Genomic DNA, 15,541 nt, shown 5'->3' with positions numbered 1-15,541 from the left:
ACACTGTGTTCCCTGCCTCCTCTAAATCCACAATTTATGCCATCTTTTAAAAAAATTAAAGAAAGTAACATTTTTAGAATAATCTGTCAGTAGTCTTATTGCTCTGATAACTTTGAAAATTTGACCATGAAAATAAGCAAAAGACCAGTAGTTATGTGCATTTTTATAATCATTACATACCACTGTGTTAAAATCTAAAAAAAACAAAAACAAAAACCCACCACTCTAGGGAACTCAATTATAATATTTTATTGTATATATTACACATAATCTGTATATACATTTAAAATACATCACAATTTAGAAATTAAGCCTTAACCAGGGAACTTTTAATTAAATGCTTAATGAAGACTTGCATGAAACAGTATTTTCCTCATCTCAAAAACATATGAAACACTGTATATGCATCACCCTATTTATGTCAACAGTAAAACTCCCAGTGACTTCAGTGGGATCAAAGATTGGAACAGAATTCTGAAAAAAGCAAAAAAAACTTAACCCACAGAATAGAGTTACTCAGAGTGAAAGTAAGAGCACTACCTTTTCATTACAGCCACTTTAGGAACCTGTTTTAAAAGGCACATAACAAGCACTTTAAACAGTGACTTCCTTGGAGTTTGGAACAAAGAGAGGTTGCTTGATTGCCAGTAGTTTCATAATAAACAGTTGTCCCATATATTGGCTTCTTGAGAGAATGAGACTTCTGAGAATTGCTGTGTGTCTTCAAATTGAGTTTTCTGCTGCAATCAAGTCTGTATATTTAAAGATAAAAAAACCCACACAAATCAGTTTAATTTAATCATTTTCCACTGTTACAGTTTAAGACTAAGGCAAGTTGGTATTTCTGTAATACGTATGAGCCAGATCTTTGGCAATTTGCATGCAATTTCTTTTCTGCCTTGTTTTTGACTTGTCAAACTATTATATTCTATTATGAATGTAAATAGACTAAAACTAACAAAAAATGACTTAGAAAAAAAGACATCTTTAGGATTATATGCAAATATAATCAGTTTAGAATTAACAAAAATAACTTTACACAGAGAAATATTTTAAAACGACCCCCTTAAAAGTTGTGCTAGAATGTCTACTGTCTGCATTAAAAGACATCCAAAATATTAAGATAATAATTACATACAAGTCCAAAATTACTCATAAAAACATGCAATCAGTAATTATTCCATTATACGGTGTCTAAACTGAGAATGCTTTCAATTTAAGAGTTAAAAATATTTTTATGTTGTAAATATGGCACCCGACATGAACATGAGGCCCAAACTGCTTGCTTACCTCAGATATCTAGTCCCACTGAAATAAAGAGAAATAATGCAATTAAGTTTCACAGCATGTGATTTAAGTTCTTAACTATAGATTTGTTGAGTAAATCTCACTGAAACCTTGTGTTATGGTGAAGTGACCACAAGTAAAGTTATTGTACATGTGAATTTTCACTATTTTAAGTTTCATCTTCATAATCTGTCTAAAACATGTTTGCTTTTTCTAATCATCCTTTGTTGCAACAGATATCCATTAAATAGTTGAAAATTCCAACTTGAAATAAAATATAGGGTTTAGTTATTCTCACCTGAAATTATGACCGGTTTACTTTAGTTCAATCTCACTTATGTTCAGCAGAATAACCTTAGACTACTCCAGTAGGCCAATCTACCATTTGAATGAAAGTCACATTGAATCACAAAACTAAAAGTATGACTAGTTTGTAATATGATGAAGTGTATATTTCAATGGTTAGCCCACACCATTAAAAGAAATAATGTATAGCAAAGACCCTTATCACGGTAAGTAATACATCTAATTACCATATCCTTAGAATAGATGCAATATAAATTTCATTGCTCACTTAAAAGTTCTAAAGTTAACAGCATAAACTTGAAGTTGAGTAATTAAGTAATCCTTATATAGACACTTATTAAAGTATTTATACATATTATCTTAAATCTACATCTATCATTTTGCCAATTAAAATTAGGACTTTAATTGCAATTAAGTAATTTAATTGCCAATTGAACAGCAAAATTGCTAAGTGACTAATTTTAATGCCTATTTTAATTACCAATCATGACTGGGGAGGGAGCTAATCAAGCAGTATCAGAGTAATGATGTGAAAAAAAAAGGGAGAACAAACATTCAAGACTACATTCTTTAAAAACGAACCTTACATTAAATAAATGCATACACAATTTTATAAAATGTAGTGAAATGCTGTATTTTGGTATCTAAATACAAGAACACAGAACATATTTAATTAAAACAACTATCAATCTGATAAAGTATTATAATAGGAAGTGCACTTTTACATTATATATTTACATGATAGTCCCACTAAAATGGGATAAACTAAACTGCATATCAATGTGAGATTGTCTACATGCTTAAAACTTAATAGATGGAACCATTTTAGAAGAGGTGTACTGGTCACTTTAGTAAAAAAGTGACTTAAATATGAAAGATAAAAGACAATCTCTCCATTATACACAAAGAAGTGCTATAGTACTACTATACAAATCAGAGGCACACTTTCACATGTGGGAAGCAGCATAATGATGATTTTCTCTACAGTTTGTCACATATTGCTATAGCTCCAACATCAAAACGAGAAGCAAAAGTGCAAAATATTTTAATTCATCAGTGTGAATGATAAACAGCTGTGGTTGTAATGCAATCAGAATTATGCTATAAGGAAACTAATGCATTTAGGATCCATACTATGTGATGTTTTAATTTTTTCAAATTCCCTCTCCTTTCCTTCCCCAGCTGAAGTATGTGCACCATTATATAATCAATGTTCAGTCAGTTGACAATTTAAGAGATACGAATGTGAATAATGAACCCTTTTTGGCATTGAAGTCCAAATTTTAGAAGGTCCATATCTAAACAAATACTTTAAAATCCAATGTTTTACCAATCACTAACAATGTGATTCCCTCCCCAGGTCATTAGAATAATGGTGACAGGTTCAAATGCAGTTCAATTCTTCTATAGGGCTAATTTTGGCAATCAGCCACTTAGACCTTGACTCCATAGTCCTTACTCAGCCAAAGCTCCCCACTGACTTTAATGAGGACCTTTATCTGAGTTTAGAATAACAGGATTAAGTTAAAATTATAATGAATGTTACCTAGGACTTTAAGACAGTAATTCTACACAAGTCATATGTGGGAGTGGGACATGCATGGACAGAATCAGTTCATAGAGAATAAAAATAAACCAAACAATAACAAAAAACAGAACTAATGCCTGTAGAAGTGGTTTGCATTTTTTAAAAGTTAAAATGAGTACAAAATAAAAATCATAGGGACTCATTGAAATGTAGGTCCCCTCGAAGTGACTTTTATAATTCTGTGCAGTTTTGTTTGTTTTTAAAGCTCTCAATCAGGCAGTAGTTGTATAAGGAAGACAGTACCTGTATAAGGAACACACTAACTGATTAAATCACAACACAGTGACACTTACCCCCTATGTAGTTGCCACAATATTCATTCTTTGGAAATCCCATTAAATACAAGAAGCATTAACAGAATACCATTTTTTCTAAACATGTTCTGATCAAAAACCATTTTTTTAAAAGTCAAACAAATTATTTTACGTGGTTTGATAGTCTTGGCTCTACAGCATTTTTTATCCTTGTTGGCAAAATGGCAATAAGTCATTGTCCCTAACATGATAAATTATTTCATATGTGGGCAACTCAAACTTTGCCTTCACATATTTACATTGAAAGGCTTCTGTAATTATGTACTAGGAATAGGGGCTCAATTCTACTCTTTGTGCAGCCAATGGAAGAAGAATGGTGCCAGTATATTGAGAGAGAGTCTGGTTTTCTGTTAAGAAAAGGAAATAACTTTGTGTAACAACAGAATTTTTTTCACATGATACATACATACCCCCAAACATATGGTATATTAATTAAAATATGCTCACATATCCTGTTTATGGTATATCTATTTTTGGGAGCATGAAATTTCATTTTCTATTAGTTGACCAACCGTTCTTAATAATTTATCAGGTTTATCCCATAACAGAGGGATATACATATACTAATATATTTATTAGTCTTACAATACCACCTAGAGGCCAGAGCCCCATTGTTCTAAGCATTGTACAAACATATAGCAAAGAGACAGGCCCTGCCCCGAGGAGCTTGCAATCTATATTGGCTCCCTGTGTATAAGTAGAGTAATTTAATTTAAGATTAAAAAAGATCAGGGACAGACTCAAAATGATTTATATGACTGATTATAAATCTCTTTCCTTCTTTTATTGTATTTTTTTCCATCTTGAATGACATATCAGAGGGAAAGAATACATTAGTTATTAAAAGTGCCTTTGAAAGATTAACTCAGAGTGAGCACAAATATTTTTTTAAAAACGCTCTAGAGGTTCAGGTAGGCACGTCCTTTAGAGTCTGCTCACACTTCAAAACACTGTAACTGTGACACTCAAATAGAATACTACAGGCTTTGTAAATTCTTTAAGGGACCAATCCAACAACCACTGGAGGCAATGGGAGGCTTTCCATTGATTTCTTTGGGCACTGGATTGGGACCTAAGTATTTTACATCCAAGATATATAACACTCAAAGTATAAGATCAACAGATGAAAGGGTGATACATACCTGTTTCAGTTAGAATAGTTAGCTACTTAATTTTTCTGCAAGTGCAATTTCTGCCAAAAGATTTTAATCAATCATACTGAAGTAAAAAATTTTAGGTCATAAAAAGAAACAAATGAAGTCCCTGATGTAAACTTGTTTGAAATTACTGAGATGCAACAAATTTATCAAGATCTATTTTCCTAGTTTTTTGGAGAATTCTAATACTTAGTTCCATAGCACCTCTCCTTTCTTTCCCATACTAGCATGCTGTACAGGTGTGGCTAGTTTTAGATATTGGAGTGTTTATAAATAATAATGTTTTATACTTTCAAATGTTTTGAGAGATACATGTAGGCAATTTAACTGAAGACTGTGGAAGCTGTGGTTGTCCATTTTTATTGTGGACATGTTTTTATTGGGGCACGCTTCACTGTCTGAATAATTTGACAGCTGTCAAGATCCTAACATGCAAATGTTTTTAGTATTTGAAATCTAGCCCCATTTGGCCACATTCTTATTATAAAAACTGAGAGTTCCATTTACTATCTTATTGTTATATAGCATCAGGTCAAGGAATATAAATCGTACCAAGCAATTCATCTTCCTGTTCAGAGAGTCATTAAATTTCTCCCAGAACATATTTGATTGATATTCTTGGAGGTGAAAGGCTAAACGGACCATATGGCAACATGTTGCATTCCATATGTTATCTGCCCATCCGTGCTTAAGCTGCCATTAGCAACATCTGCACCCAGCGGAAATCCAGCTGTGCAGAAAACTATTGCTGGAATTGTACTTGTGCAAAAAAAAAAGAAGCCTAGCTTAACGCCATTGAATCGAAACAGGCAGGCAGCCTGCCAGGGTGACAAACCTCGGTTGAGTTAAATTAAGCAAAAGCTTTACTGGAGTTTAATTTTCAACTTTCAATTCGCTGGGCTGTTTTGAGAAAAAGCAGTTACTCTTCGCTGGACGGCCGGGTCCCACCTTCGCTCCTTTACGGGGGAAGCAGCAGGCAGGGCAGTCACCCACCCCATCCCCGCGATTGCTACTTTATGGAACTGCAGCTGGACACTCCCGGAAGCCCCGCACTGGTGGAGTGGGGACAACAGAGTTAGGCAGCTGAAGGAGCATCTTTACACGTCCACAGCCCCAGCCAGCGCCTACGGGGGCAAGGGGAGAAGCCTCCCTTTCTCGGCGGGTGGGGGGGAGGAATGCTATGAACCGAAGTTTCTTTGTGTTGCTTGCGGGACTGGTCCCCCATAAAGCGGCGCGCACCCCCCCCGCACCTGCCTGTGACATTACCTCGCTCCTTTCCTGCCTGTGTTGTCCGCAGCGCGTCCCTCCCATCAGAGCCGCACCGCGCCGTGCCCCAGCTGCGCGGGCCGCGCTCCCCAAGCTCAGCCCGGGCGCCGCCAGAGGAGGGGAGGCAGCACAAGGCCAGGCGCGGCCCGGGGGCGGCGCTAGCAGCAGCGCCCGGCCCCCACTTGCCGCAGCCGGGGGCCAGGAGGAGGAGAAAGCGGGGGCTGCGGCGGGACCTCCGCGCCCCGTTCCCAGCGCCACACAGAGCCCCATTGTAGCCGCCGCAAGCCCAGCGGTAGCGGCCAAGAGCGTCAGCTCCCCCGTCAGCAGCGCCGCTCTCCGTGACGGCAGCGCCGCCGGATAAATAGCCCGACCCAGGCGCGGCAGGGGGGAGATTTTCCACTGACGCTGGTGCGGAGATAGGAAACAATGGCTGGGTCAGGCGCGCTCCCCGCCCGCGCAGTGGGGCCCGGGGGAGCTGCCAGCCCGGCGAGGGCTTCCCCAGTCCCGGCGGCAGCGGGCTGGCACAGAGCTCCACCCCCAGCCTGCGCAGCTCGGCCTCTGCCCCGCCTGTGACCCCAGAGGCCTCTGTGGAGAACCCGGCATTACCCCGAGCGACGGAAATCCCGCTCCGCCCCCACGGCTGCTCGCCTCCCGTTCCCAATAGGAGACCGGCAAAGTTGCCGCGGAACTTCTCCGCCCTGCCGCCGCGTGCTCGCTGCTGCTGAGCCCCCGCTGCCGCACTGAGCTCGGCCGGGGAGGCCAGGCGCGGTGCCGTCCCCAGCAGCGGTGCTGTGCTGCGATGTTTCGGTGCCAATACTGCAAGGGGAACGTCTAAACCCAAACTGGTTATTAAGCGAAAACCATTTCCAGGAATCCTGGGTTTTGTGAAATCTTTTCAGAGGCCGAGATGTTGGGTCTCAGCTCCAGGGCCGGCTTAGGAAGTGCGGGGCCCAATTCGAACAGTTTCGGTGGGGGCCCAGCAGGGATGACTTTAAAAAATAAATGTTAAAAAAACAAGTGGGGCTTGTACTCACCAGGCGGTGCTCTGAGTCTTTGGCGGTGGGTCCTTCACTCGCTCCAGGTCTTCGGCGGCACTGAAGGACCCGGCACCGAAGTGCCACCGAAGACCCAGAGCAGGTGAAGGCCCTGCCACCAAAGTGCTGCTGGAGACCCGGAGCGCTGCCAGATGAGTAAAAATTAAAAAAGGCGCCTCTAGCCAGGGAAGGGAGTCTCACTGGGCGTGGGGCCCTCTTAGGCGCAGGGCCTGATTTGGGGGAATTGGTGGAATAGGCCTAAAGCTGGCCCTGCTCAGCTCCCCCTGCAAAGTTCCTTTAATAACCGCACAACATGAGTCCTTCACATGAAAATTCACTGGCCTCATCTTCCTGGGGTTGCTTTCTTTTGTAAAGTTTATAATGATTCATGATCAAGTAGAATTGGCATAAATGATTGTTTGAAAACAGAAGTTAGTGTATATTCAGTACTAGTTCGTGCTTTGCAGAGCACTTTCCAATTCTGTGGCACTCTGAATGCTTTATAAACATAGATGAAGAAGCCTCATAAACCTGGGGCATAGGCTTTGGCATCATCATTGTTTTAACGGGAGGAACTGAGGTTCAGAGAGATTAAGGATTACATTTTCAGGAGTGCTTAAGTAACTTGTTGAATGATGGCCTCTCTTTCTCGTCCCTCTCTCTTTCTCCCTGGGCCCTGTCTTGACAGGTCAAAAAGGATTGTTATTCAATTGTTAGCTCATCAAGTTAGTTTAACACAAATTGAAAAGCCCAGTCAACATGCAGGCTAACAAACCTGAAGCCGATCTAACTAACAGAGCTTTAAACACTTTAGCTCGCTTCTTGAGGGGCTTTTCAATTGTATTGACCTAACAGGATTAGAAAACATACCAAGACCTGGCTCCTTGTGTTCTGTTCTACTTAACACATTTTATAAATTTAAATTACAGATCACACATCTAACTTTAATTATGAAAACTTTATCATACTTTTCATCAAAGGTCCAAATCTACAAAAAGCAGGTACCGTATCCATAAGCACTGTATTTGGAGCTCCCTTTTATAGGAGGGCCTTTCCTCCCAGTATGGTCTCTACTGGCAGCTGTCCCTTTAAATTGGAGAGAAAGCTAACTAGCTGTATCCTGGAGGGAGTCATTTTGCAGTTTTACTGCTAAAGGTTACTGCCCTGTGCCTTTTAACCTTGGTCTACACTTCAGCATTATATGGCATAGCTACATCAATCAGAGGTGTGAAAAAAACACACCCCTGACCAAAATTGCTGTGTCAACAAAACCCCTAGTGTAGTTACAGCTATGCAAGAGAAGAGTGCTTCCGTTGACTTAGCTAATGATGTTTGGGGAGGTGATGTTCCTACACCAACCAAAAAAAACCCACCTCAAAACTCTTCTCTTGGGCCATGTCTACTCTACAAAATTATGTCATCCTAACTTATGTCGGCATATAGCCACCACAGTTATTAAATTGCTTGTGTGCGTGCACGTGGTTCCTTGTGTTGGCAGTGCGCATCCTCACCAGGAGCACTTGTACTGATTGTATTCAGTGTGGGGCATTGTGGGATGGCTCCTGAAAGCCAGTAACAGTCGATGTAAGCAACACAGTGTCTACACTGACTGTCACACTGAATCAACCTAATTATATTGACCTTGACTCTATGCTGCTCGGGGAGACGGTGTTACTTAATCAGTTTATAGAGCTTACATTGACCTAACCCTGCAGCGTAGACCAGGCCTTAGGGTAGGCTCTGTCTATGCTAGGGGGTATATGAGAATAGCTAGGCCAGCATAGGCTCCATCGTGTAGACATACCCCTAGCTAGTACTGCAGTTATGCTTTTTCTTAGCTTTCCCTTTGTTTCATTCCTGAGATGACACATTTTCATATCTTGGAATATATAAGTATTTTCTAGTCATTAATATTTAAAGGACTGTATCAGGTCAAATTTGGTTCACAATTCAGATCATACTATTTTCAGAATTATCTAAAAATTCAAATAAAAATAGCTTTTTCCTAGAGCCAAATCTCTCCCTGCTGTGTTTACTATACAAATGCTGCAACCTTGACCTAGTGTGCCAAAGCCCCAGACTGAAAATGACTATATATAAACAAAAGCGAAACAACTTAGTCTGCTTTTATTATCTGTGTCATGAAATACAAAAGTAAACAGTCAATTTCTGGCGAACACTAAGGCCCTGATCCTCCAAGCTGCTCTCTGTGAACAGACTTCTTGCATGGTGCAGAACAAGATTGTGCCTAAATTAGGCTCTGCTCCCACTTGACTGATGTCAGTGGAGCTCCCTATGGGAAGCTCCAACAGCAGAATCAGGAGAATAGATTTTCAAAATCTTTCATTTTTAATTATATGTGGTGGAATTAGTAACACAAGTAAGGTGTTCCTTAAAATATATATATATGATTTATAACCTGATAGTAGTTCCTTGATGCTTTGAAAAGACCACAATACAGTAACTATACTGTAGGAATTACTAGAGCAAGCATCACAGCTTCTTTTATTCATTTTTGTCTTTCTGTCATCAGACAATGAAGCCAACAGGCTTGGCTCTATAGACGAGTAACCACAAGTATTTGCCATGCACTATACAGTACTTTTTGATCATTTAAATTTTATACTGGAAATTAGCATTCAAGGTTACAAATAAAAGAACTACTTATCTCCACATAGGTAACTTACAGGGAAAACAGCAGTAAATGATTAGAACTGGGATTTTCCAGGATTATGAAATGAGCTTGCTTCCTGTTGAACTTCTGAATGAATCTGAAAGTTTTATGAATTTATGTGTGAAGGCCATGGGCTTGCATGTAGAAAAGCAGAAGTTTCCAACCAATTAGATCTCAGACTATATACCAAGAACTACATTTAAGCTAATGCTGAAACAGTAATATCTGACTATCAAGGCCAACACAACACAATCACCAAGAAGCTGGTGATTAGGGGGCTGTATGCCTAGTTTTTTGTACAATGTGCCAAGTGGCTAGCTGAGTAGGTTAACCTGGAGATAAAGGAAGCTATTTACATTTAAAAGATCCACTCCCCTAAGCTTTTGTTTTCAAGTTCTCTTACTGTTTCCCATCTCATTTCTCATTTTCCTGTTGATAACATTGCCAGAAGCTTTAAGTAGATAGTGAATAACCTGAACAGCAGACATCTGATTCAAATTTCTGCAGATGGTCAGAAAGCTGAATGTAGTTTATTTGAAAGTGAACATTTTCTGTTTGCCTGTGTCTGTTTCTTTTATCATGATTCCCCCAGTAGCTAGTTACAAAAAAGTCATCATGTTAAAAAAAAAAATAAAATATTTCTTGAGGCTTAAACCACTCTATAAAAAAGATGAAAACTCAGTGTATGATACTTACCTAGTAAACTGCTTGTTTTTGTAAATTCTCTCAGTGGCTGTACGTTTCAGGGATACTGTCCCACCAACTCCTGTTAAGAGGTTCTTGTAACATCACAAAAATAACACAAGTGATTCGTTTATTTCATCAGAACTCCAAAGTGAAATTATTGAACTTGCTTAACATGTTCTTTAGGAGATACATTAGTGTAATAAATAACAAAATCTGATCCCTCCAAAAAACAATGAGGAGTCTGGTGGCACCTCAAAGACTAACAGATTTATTTGGGCATAAGCTTTCATGGGTAAAAAAGCCACCGGACTCCTTGTTGTTTTGGTGGATACAGACTAATATGGCTATCCCTCTGATACTTGACACCATGCAAGGAACTGAATTTAGCCATATGAAGTGGAGATCCATCAACTTAATGAAAAAACTCACACAGATACAGACAGACATCATCTTCTTCTCTAAGCGCAAACAGATGGACATCATACCAAATGGACTGAACGTAGAAAATCCATTGCAATCAACATAGTACAATGACTATGGTGAGAGATTATTTGTGCCACACACTCTCAAAGAAAATGAGGAACCACCTGATCAGCATCCTGTACAGCAAATAGGAGAAGATCAAGAATGAATTCTCAAAACCAGAGATTCTCATACAAAATCAACCTTCCACACAAACTTCCACTTTACAAAAAACAAGACAAGACATTTACAATGCATACTTTACTTCTCTACAGAGGAAAAAGGACAGTAAATGATCTAAACTCTTACATGCCACAGGGAGCTACAACAGTGGTACCCTTAACTCACCCAACAATATTGTTAATCTATCCAATCTCACACTTAGCCTGGCAGAAGAGTCTGTCCTATCTCGGGGACTCTCTTTCTGCCCCACCACTCCCATGTACATGATACAGTTCTGCAGTGATCTGGAAGCCTACTTTCACCGTCTCTGACTCAAGGAATATTTTCAACACATCACTGAACAGCGCACTGACCCACAGGAACCCTCCTACCAACACTACAAGAAGAAGAATTCTGCATGGACTCCTTCTGACGGTCTAAATGACAGACTGGACTTCTACATAGAGTGCTTCCACAGACGTGCACAGGCTGAAATTGTGATCAAACATCATTACTTGCTCCATAACCTCAGCCGTACAGAATGCAACACCATCCACAGCCTCAGAAAGAACTCTGACATTATAATCAAAGGGGCTGACAAAGGAGGTGCTGTAGTCATCATGAACAGGTCGGACTATGAACAGGAGGCTGCCAGGCAACTCTCCAACACCACATTCTACAGGCCACTGTCCTCCGATCCCACTGAGGAGTACCAAAAGAAACTACACCATCTGCTCAACAAACTGCCTGCTACAGCACAGGAACAAATCTACACAGACACACCCCTAGAGCTCCAACCAGGAGTATTCTATCTGCTACCCAAGATCCATAAACCTGGAAATCCTGGACTCCCCATCATCTCAGGCATTAGCACTCTTACAGCAGGTTTATCTGGCTATTTGGACTCTATCCTCAGACCCTACACTACCAGCACTCCTAGCTATCTTCGAGACACCACCGACTCCTGAGGAAACTACAATGCATTGGTGATCTTCCCGAAAACACCATCCTGGCCACCATGGATGTAGAAGCTCTTTACACACAAGGATGTATAAGCTGTCAGGAATAGTATCTCTGATGAGGCCACGGCACACGTGGTGGCTGAGCTTTGCAACTTTGTCCTCACCCACAACCATTTCAGATTTGGAGACAACTTATCCCTTCAAGTCAGTGGCACTGCTATGAGTACCCGCATGGCCCCCCAGTATGCCAACATTTTGTATGATTGACTTAGAACAATGCTTCCTCAGCTTTTGTCCCCTAGTGCCCCTCCTCTACTTGCATTACATTGATGACATCTTTGTGATATGGACCCACAGGAAGGAGGTCCTTGAAGAATTCCACCTGGATTTCAACATTCTCCACCCCACCATCAACCTCAGACTGAACCAGTCCACACAAGAGATCCACTTCCTGGACACTACAGTGCAAATAAGTGATGGTCACATAAACACCACCCTATACCGGAAACCTACCTACCGCTATACTTATCTACATGCCTTCAGCTTCCATCCAGGACACATCACATGATCCATTGTCTTCAGCCAAGCCCGAAGATACAACTACATTTGCTCCAATCCCTTAGACAGAGACAAACACCTATAAGATCTTTATCAAGCATTCTTAAAACTAGAATACCCACCTGGGGAAGTGAGGAAACAAATTGACAGAGTGAGACAGATACCCAGAAGTCACCTACAGGACAGGCCAGCAAGGAAAATAACAGAACACCACTGGCCATCATGTACAGCCCCCAGCTAAAACCTCTCCAGCACATCATCAATGATCTAAAACCTATCCTGGAAAACAATCCCTCACTCTCACAGACCTTGGGAGGCAGGCCAGTCCTCACTTACAGACAGCCCCCCAACCTGAAGCAAATACTCACCAGCAAATACACACCACACCACAGAAACACTAACACAGGAACCAATCCCTATAAGAAATCCCACTACCTGCTCTGGCCCCATATCTATTCTAGTGACCATAGGCGCCGACTTCCCTCTGCCCCGTTGGTGCTCAACCCCCCATGCCTCTGGTCCCACCCCTGCACCACCCTCACCCCAACTCAATTCCACCCCCTTCCCTCAAGTCTCTGCCCTGCCTCTTTATCGCCTCCTCCCCTAAGCGCGCCGTGTCCCCACTCCTCGCCCTCCCTCCTGGAAAGTCCTAAGTGCTGCCAAACAGTGCTAGGAGGCAGGCGGAGAAGCGGGGACCCGGTGTGCTCAGGGGAGGGGGTGGGGGTGGGGAGAGCTTGGCTGCCGGTGGGTGCAGAGCATCCGCTAATTTTTCCCAGGGGATGCTGCAGCCCCACAGCACCCACGGAGTTGGCACCTATGCTAGCGACACCATCATAGGACTCAACCATACTTCAGGGGATCATTCACCTGCACATCTACTAATGTGATATATGCCATCATGTGCCAGCAATGCCCCTCTGCCATGTACATTGGCCAAACTGGACAGTCTCTATGTAAAAAAATAAATGGACACAAATCAAACATCAGGAATGGTAACATACAAAAGCCAGTAGGAGAACACTTTAATATCCCTGGACATTCAATAACAGATTTAAAAGTAGCCATACTTAAAAAAAAAAACTTCATAAACAGACTTCAAAGAGAAACTGCAGAGTGACAATTTATTTGCAAACTTAACACCATCAATTTGGGCTTCAATAGGGACTGGGAGTGGCTGGCTCACTACAAAAGCAGTTTTCCCTCTCTTGGTATTGACACATCCTCATCAATTATTGGGAGTGGACCATATCCACCCTGACTGAATTGGCCTTGTCGTCACTGGTTTTCCACTTGTAAGCTAACTCCCTTCTCTTTATGCCAGTATATTTATGCCTGTATCTGTAATTTTCACTCCATGCCATCTGAAGAAGTGGTTTTTTACCCACGAAAGCTTATACCCAGATAAATCTGTTAGTCTTTAAGGTGCCACCAGACTCCTTGTTGTTTTTGTGGATACAGACTAACACAGCTACCCCTCTAAAATCTGATCCCCTAATTTGTCTTGTCAGCCTTTTTTTTTCTTGCTCTTTTTGTCTATCTTCCTATGTATTTATGATTCCCTCCCTCATTCTTCCATGAAAAACACCTTAAATGTTTCATTTAAAAAAATTACAAATTTAAAAAGGAAATTATTCTGCTGCATAATATGAAGCTAGACAAAGTCAGACTAGAAATAAGGCATACATTTTTAACAGTAAGAGTAATTAACCATTGGAACAGTTTGCCAAGGGTCATGGTGCATTTTCCAACATTGACCATTTTTAAATCGAGATTGGATGTTTTTCTAAAATATATGCTCTAAGAATTATTTTGGGGATGTTCTATACCTGTGTTATACAGGACATCAGACTAGATGATCACAATGGTCTCTTCTGGCCTGGGAATCCAGGCATATGCTATACAAATGCACCCCTCTCCCACCCACTTCCCCCAAAATCTTAAAACACCCACACATATTTATGGATTCCATGTGTAAGCAGAGTCAGGATGAGCGCTACCCTGACATCTGGTGGTGAATTGTAGGGAGCGTGGAAAGAATTTCAAGAATTTCAAAGAGTGTGGAAAGAGATTTCGAGTATTTGCATTGGCATCCACCCCCCACTTAGCATAAGCCCACAACAGACTGGGATGGTTATTTTAACAGCTTTGGGATCCCCAATTTCTTTGTTATTGGGGCAGGAGGAAAAAGAAGTTTGTCACCCTGATTGTGTGAATGGGGAGCTGTGGGACTGCTTTGTGACAGAGATGTCTCAACCTCAGTTGGGTGGTACTTGCTAAACATGGGACATGGGTTCCAAAACCCCATGAAGAGAGAGAGTATGGACTGGTGTGTGTACATGATGGTATAGGCCCCTTTTGAGGGCCTGGAACACCAATTGCACATTCTTCTCTCTCCAATGTTAAAGAGTAGAGCTAATTTTGATTCCATTAGGAGTTCATCTAGAGACTGCTGAGCTGAATTCATGTTGAGAGCTGAAATCACTGAGTGCTGTGTTAACCAGTGGGGGAGCCTGAAGACCTATTGTTAAGTGGCTGGCAGAGTGGAGCAGTTTGCAGCATGTTGGAGCAGCCCATGGAACAGTGAGCGTGGAGTGAAGTGGTTTGCAGGGACAGCTGGAGGAGCGGCACAGTTGGTGGGGTGGAGTGTGTTGTGGTGAAGGCTGCAGCAGAACTCCACGGAGAGGCAGAGCAGTTGGCCCTGGCCCACGTAAGGTGCCCCTTAACATCCTGTGTGGCCTTCCCCCCCCCATTACCACCCAGGCTGGGAGGGTAAAACTCTGCAGATAAACTCTTGAATTCTGGGGTGGCACTGACCAGAGACTTTTGGGTTGTTGGACTTCGGGGTAATTGGACTTAAGACCCTAAGGGGAAAAGGACATTGCCAAATGTACTTGGAGGAGGGTTTTGTTTATGGTTTGTGTTATAATCCTGTTTGTGGTGTTTCTCCAATGGGATGCCGAATTGTCTCCTTCCTTTATTAAAAGGATTTTGCTACACTCAGACTCCGTGCTTGCGAGAGGGGAAGTATTGCCTCCTACAGGCGCCCAGGAGGGTGTGGTATGTAAGTGTCCCAGGTCACTGGGT

At 41.6% G+C, this 15,541-nt stretch overlaps 1 long non-coding RNA gene across 4 annotated transcripts; it reads right to left on the bottom strand.

Moving 5' to 3' along the window:
• Window positions 1–234: 234 nt before the first annotated feature.
• LOC127058908 (uncharacterized) lies at window positions 235–6,476 on the bottom strand. Of its 4 annotated transcripts, none has more exons than XR_007776481.1 (3): window positions 5,919–6,476; window positions 1,291–3,842; window positions 235–752 (listed from the first exon to the last, which is right to left on the bottom strand). It is a non-coding gene; the product is annotated as an uncharacterized LOC127058908 (long non-coding RNA). The 4 variants fall into 4 exon arrangements; XR_007776480.1 differs by lacking the exon at window positions 5,919–6,476 and having other exon boundaries at window positions 1,291–1,308; window positions 1,586–5,907; XR_007776482.1 differs by lacking the exon at window positions 5,919–6,476 and adding an exon at window positions 4,638–5,907.
• Window positions 6,477–15,541: the final 9,065 nt, after the last annotated feature.

Source organism: Gopherus flavomarginatus, chromosome 10 (assembly GCF_025201925.1).
Source record: "Gopherus flavomarginatus isolate rGopFla2 chromosome 10, rGopFla2.mat.asm, whole genome shotgun sequence".
NCBI lineage: Eukaryota > Metazoa > Chordata > Testudines > Testudinidae > Gopherus > Gopherus flavomarginatus.
Note: the sequence above shows the minus strand (reverse complement) of the source record. Positions and strands in the feature narration are given on the sequence as shown.